Raw genomic sequence first — 7,782 nt, 5'->3', positions numbered from 1 at the left:
TTACTCCGCTATTGCAATTATCCATGACTGGGTTAGGCTTTTAATACACATGGCTGATAGTAGAATAGTTAAGTAAATTCTTCATAGAATGTTGGGGGCCTATTGATGTTTCCGAAGCCATTTGGCAGGAGGATCTCGCAACATGTTCAAAAGTCAGATGTCCCATATGACAACTGTTTGCGTTGGTGGTCATTCTTTGTGTGTGTGTGTGTGTGTGTGTGTGTGTGTGTGTGTGTGTGTGTGTGTGTGTGTTTGGAGATAATCCCAGCCTTTTTTTAAAAATAATTTAAAAAAATGGGCACAATTTTTTAAGGGCAGAATACATATTCTAGCTGTGGGCCTTTGTTTTATCTTCTAACTGTGTCTAGTCTAACAGTTATTCAATTAATGACACGTGAAGGAAGCTGCATCCTGTAGCAGTCTGCAGTATTGCTATGTTGCTAACTAATCAGGTCTTCATAAATTAACTTAAACCAGAACTGACCGGCCGATTTTTCAACTTTAACATTATGGTTATCTGTATGGCTTTAAAAATTTTAAGAAATCGTATCGTTATTAAGGGAGAGAAAACAGAAATTCAAAAGTCACACAAAAGGTGAAAAGATTGGATCTGGAGAAACATCCACTTGTGTATCTGTCCTTATTTTTGCCCTTGCCTTGTGACAGTGTGTTTGCAACACTGCCATAGAGACAGGAATACCAGGCACCACACATAGCAAACAATTTATGAAAAATTAAAGAGCAGATCTAAAAATAGAGAGAGAGCTCCCTGTAAGATTACCCGTAGTGTTGGTGTGCAGCTTCCACAGCGGTGCTTCAACAAACAGAATATCTATTTATGCCTCAAAAAATTAATTTAAAACGAAAAAAAAGACATGAGGTAACACTTTGGGCATTACCTTATGAGATTCACTGGTGACATTGAGGATGACGTGTGGCACACCTGTGACATGAGAAGGATGAGTTGTGAGTTCTGCTTGAGAAGCTTTCATTTCTTCCTATCCTTAAACTACTGGCAAAATGCATATTCAGAAACACCAAATCAAAAGGAAAAACAATGTTTAATGAAGGTCACAGGGTTGTCTAAAGTAGCTGAAATATGAACATGCACATTAGGGATTATGTAAATTAGTACACCACTAATACTACTACCATTATTTTACTTATTTTGGTTACAGTTTTGACTAAAAGTGCTTATTAACTAGGGGAGACATCTGGAATATATTGAATTAGATGCCAAAAGTGTAAATAATTGTTTCTTTTAAAGGTTCAAACAAATCCTGCAGTCTAAGCACTAAGCACTCAGTAAAGGTCAAGTGTATTGTTATCTTGTTGGTGGCACAATTAGTTCTGCAATATTTCACTACATTGTGTTGAAAAGATGATTGCGGCTGGAAATCTCAGAGCTCCTCTATTTATTTACCTAGTAGTTTTCAACTGTCATTAATGTTTTTTATTTTTTGGCCTGGGTACAAATCAATCTACTGCCCTCATTGACACAAACAGATATTTAAGGCTAGAGGTGTTTGAAAAGAACCAAAGAGGAAATTGCCCATCACTTTAGCTTGAAGTGTTTGGGAAACTTCTGTTTCTCATTTACTTGCACCCACTTTTATTGATGTTCCTGCTCCTAATACACTCATATCAAGTGAACCTGAGCAGTGTTAGCGCGCTGAGTTGGATGGCTTCCATCACAAAAGCAGGGGAACAAATATATTCCTAGAGCTTTTGCAAGATGGAAATTTAATCACTTGAAAACAGGTCAGGGGTATGTTATTGAATGCTTTCCACTGCAGCACACAATCCAGACCCAGTGCCATTTGCAGGTGGAAACCTAGAATAATATATCACAAATATGTATAGACTTTCATATACAAGACTCACATGTTGGGATTTTTCTAAGACAAGTTTGTTATTGTTTCATATTCTTTTTATACCAACAACAATAACAATGGCACATTCTTAATAGATGCCTAACAGTGGAGCAACATACAGTACACCTAATTCAGCAACAGAAAAAAGCTAAAGTCAAAATATGAATCCATAAAATGATTCATGGATTTACATAAATGCACATTATCAACCTAGAGCTCAATATAGGCCTTAATACCAGCAATTCTGGCTACCAACAGAGGTAACATGTATGTTACAGTAAGTGCTAGTGGCTAAAGTAACAGGTTTGTTGATCAGGAGACCAAAATTACTATACTATTAATATACTATTGAACCAAAATTACGAATGACAATTTTTTGGAGGCTGGTTTGCTTCATTTTTCACACATTTGTTAGTTTTAGACACACTGAACTACTTGGTTAGGTTTGGTTTTGCACAAACGTAACCAAATACATTGAAAGTGACAGGCTTGTCTCACTAATGCCATAACCTAGTGCATCAGGACTCAGACACCAAAGAATACCTTGTGCAAATACAAGCAACGCCAGCGGCTTTGACAAAAAGCAGCTAATTAACGCCCCGGGGATGTGAACGGGCTGCTATGTTACATAATTATTGTCCTGTGGACATCGACGCGTGCCTGTGAAACTGATGAGATTTTGAAATCTTTAATGAAAAACACATTTTGTCATTTCCATTTCCTGCAATTGAGACAAAGACACTTGTGAGTTTGCATGGATGACAAAGTGGAATAAAAAGCAGTAAAGTATACTTTTCTTAATGTATTAAATTTGGAACATTAAATGCAAACTACAGACCTAGATTTTTTTTCTATGCGAAGGGAATTTCACATAGAAATTAAGGAAATTTCACTCATTTGTTTTCATTTTCTTCCCCCTAATACATCAAGGTGGGATGCTGGCATTCACAACAGATGTTCTTCATTATGCTGTTGTTTATACAGCACATCTTGCTTTAGGCTGCAGCACAACGAGCAAAGGGCTGATTCCATTTATTGGATACACAAGAACAACAAACCTATTAAAAATGATTGTATGAACAACAGTATTGCAAGCCCAGAGGAAACAATTTCATTAATATTATTACACAACCAATGAAACAGCAAAATGTCCCCTTGTTTCCTTTGTTTGAGGGACTGATCATTACTCCACAGCTTGGTTGGCATACCAAACTTGGAAGTGCTCACTGCAGGCAATATCTGGTGGAGCTGTGATCTCTTCACAGGGGAGTAGTGAGGCTATAAAATCCAACAGCCTGCAGCTGAAGCTTTGCAGGGTAGACTAATATGAGCTTCCTCGATTTAAAAGAAAAGGATTCCTCTCTGACAAAATGAAGAAAGCACAACCTAAAGTGTACTGTAAATGGTGATACTTTCTAAATCCTACTTTAAAGCATTGTGGGTACATCACTCCTTGGTTAAAAATGAAACTGAGTACAAAAATGGAAGCTAGTGAAATATTGGTGAGATGTCAAGTACTTATTTGTGTGCACATTATTTTTTTTTCACATTTAGTACAACTTTGAAACTAATGTACTTTAATATTTTTGCCTTAACCTCTTATGCTCTTTTGTACTTTTGTATTCTAATACAACTCTTTAAACTGGCATCTTATAAACAGGTGGAGTCAAAACTTAAATGAAAACCATCATCTGTTCCTAAAGTTAAGTTAAGTAAAGTTTAAATTGCCATAAAGCAATTGAAATGAAACTTCTGCGGGGAAATCAAGACTCCCATTTGGGATTTTCGGTCTCTTCAGAATGGAAGACCTAAAACTTGTCTACATGATCAGATGTTATAACTGCTGCTGGACATTGCCATGTGACTGCCAGAGGACATGGCAAGTTTCCAAAGGGTGACAGCTATTGCAGAGCATGCTCTGGAATTTAAAAAACTTGTTGCATCAGACCTCACCACATACATGAGAATGACAGAAAATATTGTGACTTTTTAATATGAGGAATTTCGTCCTTAACACTTAATAATGAAATCTATTGTGCAACTCGTCATTTCTTTATTCATTCCATTTTCATTCTACAGACTGTTTTCCTCTTTGTCAGATGAGATAGCTCATCAAAGAAATTCTCTTTAATCTGAAAAAATATATAGTAAATTCACTTTCAAAGGGGCCAAAGTTATTTTCAAATTTAGCGTGCACTCATAATGTTTTATTAGAATACTCCTGGTGGTGGCTTGCTATCGAATCACTGCAGTACTGTATCACTCTCTGTTCCTTTTGCTATGCACAGTGGTGATTTTGTGCAGGTTAGTCAGTGTAGCTTATTAAATTAGAAACTTACACTATGAAATAAGTTTTATGTATAACTTTCACCAGAAGCACACTTTTTGCTGAATGATCTGCAAATTAAATTAATTTTATTGACAGCATTCACTTCTGAAGATCACAAATGATCTCTTGGGCTCTTACATCTCTCTACTTGTCCTGTTAGACCTCAGTGCATACAGTAAACCATATTTTACAACAGGGATTAGAATGCACTGCAGGCATTGAAGGTACTGTGAGCAGTGGTTTGAATCACATCTATTTAATAGACCCCAGTTTGTTCACATATATAAGGAGTCTTCTTTACACTCTAAGGTTAAATATGGCATTCCACAGGGTTCTGAGCTAGGACCAATTATATTTACAGAATGCATCCTTCATCAGTATTACTAGAAGGCTCAGCATATATTTTCATTGCTATGCAGAAGACATTCAGCTTTATCCATCGATGAAACCAGATGACACATACCAATCAGTTAGACTGCAGGAATGTCTTAAAGACATAGAGGCCTGAATGACCTCGAATTTCCTGCTTCTAAGTTCTGATAAAACTGAAGTTATTATACTCGTCTTAGAAAGTACAATACAGATATTTCCCAAATACTTCACATTTCCTTGGCCTCTAATAACACTGAGTCATTTTTGACCAAGATGTGTCCTTCAATGTTCATATTAAAGAAATATATAGGACTGCTTTCTGACATTTATGCAAAATCTTTGAATTTTGGAGCACCTTGTCTCAGAGTGATGCTGAAAAACAAATTCATGTATTTATTACTTATTATTTATTACATAATTGTGAATAATCAGGCCCTCTTATCTTAAAGACCACACAATATTTTTGGTTCCTGGGGTAGTGAAAAAGAGAATGGGAGGCAGAGACTTTAGCTTTCACACTTCTTTTCTGTGGAACCACAACTCTACTTTAAAGTTTAGCCTTTTGAAAAATTTTGATCAAACTCATATTTAGGGCTGAATCAGATGACCCTAAACCTTCGTTTGGTAATGCTCTTATTAATCTCTGGCTCTCTTCAACAGTATGTGTTTTGTCCTGTCTCCCTCCCATCCCCAGACCAGCAAATGGTTTTGGTAAAAACAAATGTTGTTTTTTTAAAAAAAATTATTATTTCTCTTGGTATTACATTGTTAGCTTTCCCATTGAATGTTAACATTACTCACTTTCTTTGCAAAACAGGTTTAGCAAAACGCTTTGTTATCAACTCAAGAGGTTATTCTGCTGTCTTTGACAACTAATTTTATTTTTACAAAATCATTTTCATTTTCTAGCAGATTGCAGACCACTTGAAATTATGGCAATTCAGATGGTGACCTTCGCTGTCTTGGAATACACATTCTGACATTCAAATGGTCAAATAGCTATTTCAAAAGTGCAATTAAAATGCACAAAAACAAAATAAATAAATAAACGGTGCAACCTTTGCCCCCACTTTTTATGTGTCAGAAATTCGTTGACACTAACTCAAAGAAAATAACTTAGTGGCCAGCCATATCTGATAGATAAATGCCACGTCCGTGTGTGTGTGTGTGTGTGTATGTGCATAAATTAATATAGTGTGATTTGCCACAGCCAGACTTCAAAAAGCATCTATTACTCACATTTACTGCCCTAATTTTGCACTGTTGTTTCCTCTGATCTGTCCTCCCTTTGGATTTCAAACAAGGACTGTGTTGATTCTCCATTTGAATATCAAATTAATATGAATATCAATCAGTTGCCCTCAGCCAGGTTAAGAATACAATAAAATACAAAGTGTTTCAGTGAAAAGCAAAACCTGCTTGTAACTGTTACATACAGATACAACAAACAAAGAAATAGAAGAAAAAAACAACAACGTATGGATAATAAGTTAGCACACTTTCACCTCTTCACCTTTTTTTTTTTTAAATCTACCGTCAGGTTATAAAGAAGTCATAGTAAAACATATGTAGGCCTTATTTCTCACATTTACCAGTCATGTTGAATATGCTGATGCAATCTTCTGCCCAGAATTTCAGATAAGACAGGGGAGCCAACTGGCAGGGGAAAATCTGTTCAAACTTCCATCAAACAGAGACAGAATGTGAAAATCCACAGATTTGAAGAGGTGCTAAAATGAATTCATTACCATTACAACAGCAGTTGCAGAAGTTTCTTTAACATGCTGTTGATTGTAGTGGTAAAAAAAAAGCAGTGTTAGTAGGGAAATGTTGAGCCTCAGGTTTGTTTCCCATAGGAGGGGATTTAATGTGCTGGTTTTAATGCAAACGTTCTGTAGGGAATGTGCATGGTGTGCAGAGGTGCTTGCTGAGGAATGGAGGCTGTGGAGTTGTCTGGCAGCTTGGGAGACCATGCATGCTGCTGTACCCAGTGGGAAGCTAATGACCAATGCACAGTGGCTACACAATAAGGATCTCTAACACAGCTCATCAGCTCTCTCTGGCAGAAAGGATTTTCTCCAGTAATTGAAGCTGAGAGTGGGTGCATATACCATTTTGGGAGTATATGACTAAAGTAAGATGCTGAAATGGATATGTGATGCTAGAATAATTCATTTTTAATGTGCATACAGCATAGTGCCTCTCGTTATCAAGGGTGGGAATCACAGAATAACCCATGAGTAACAATGGTACCAAAATACAGACATTCAGTAATTTGTAATCACATCTGTGTGACTGAGGAGCAGGGTGCTGATTTCATTGTGAGATTGAGTGTGCATCCTGATTATTATTTATCAGTTCAAGTCGTTCACTCTGCTTTCTGCTGTCCACACTATTTTTTTTTCTCCATGAGTTTTATCATTTTCACCTCATGTTAGTTGACTTCAATTTACTTTACCGTCACTAATTTTATAAGGATGGCCGCTAGAAGTCATGGTGTTTAATGATTCTGGTGATGAAAGTAACAAATTACAGGGTGTTTAAAAAAAGCCAGTTTTAGTTTCTGTTGCTAATTTTCCCCTTACAGTGGGTGAGTCTTTATTTATAACCTGTATGGAATTTGTTAAGGCTTTAAAAAAAAGATGTGGCTGCTTAACTTGATAGGTGTAACACACAGAACTATAGCCAGCAGGCGTCTGCTAGGTTGGACTTCAAATGTGAGTCATTAAACTCAACTGCCTGACCATGTTTGTGCTGTTGGTTTCCATGCCAGTTTTGTAAAGCGAATACTAGTATTATTTAGTCTTCTATCTAAACTGTTATAAGTCTTTAGCTAACCTGATGTCTTTTGCCCTTTGTATACATACTGGTATATGGGGATTATGAATCTCACATTATAATTTGCATCCAAATATCACATTACATTTGATCTCTGATCTCACTTTTACATTTCACATCTGCATTTCTTTCAAGGTGCCTTCAAAATGTGTTAAATCTTTAAAGAAAATATTGTCAAGAGAACGAGCAGCCTACTTAGTAAAAATGTACTTTGGTATAATATTATATAATAGGCTTAAACTATTTGTGTCCAGTTATTTACAAATCAATAGCTATTATGGATTACCTATTTAAAGTAAACATGTCATGTTATACTTATCTGATTTTTACTGTACTATGTGCTCTCTGAGTGCTTCTTTTTTATTGTTG

This window comes from Astatotilapia calliptera, chromosome 7 (assembly GCF_900246225.1).
Source record: "Astatotilapia calliptera chromosome 7, fAstCal1.2, whole genome shotgun sequence".
Classification (NCBI taxonomy): domain Eukaryota; kingdom Metazoa; phylum Chordata; class Actinopteri; order Cichliformes; family Cichlidae; genus Astatotilapia; species Astatotilapia calliptera.
This window is presented reverse-complemented; position numbering follows the sequence as displayed.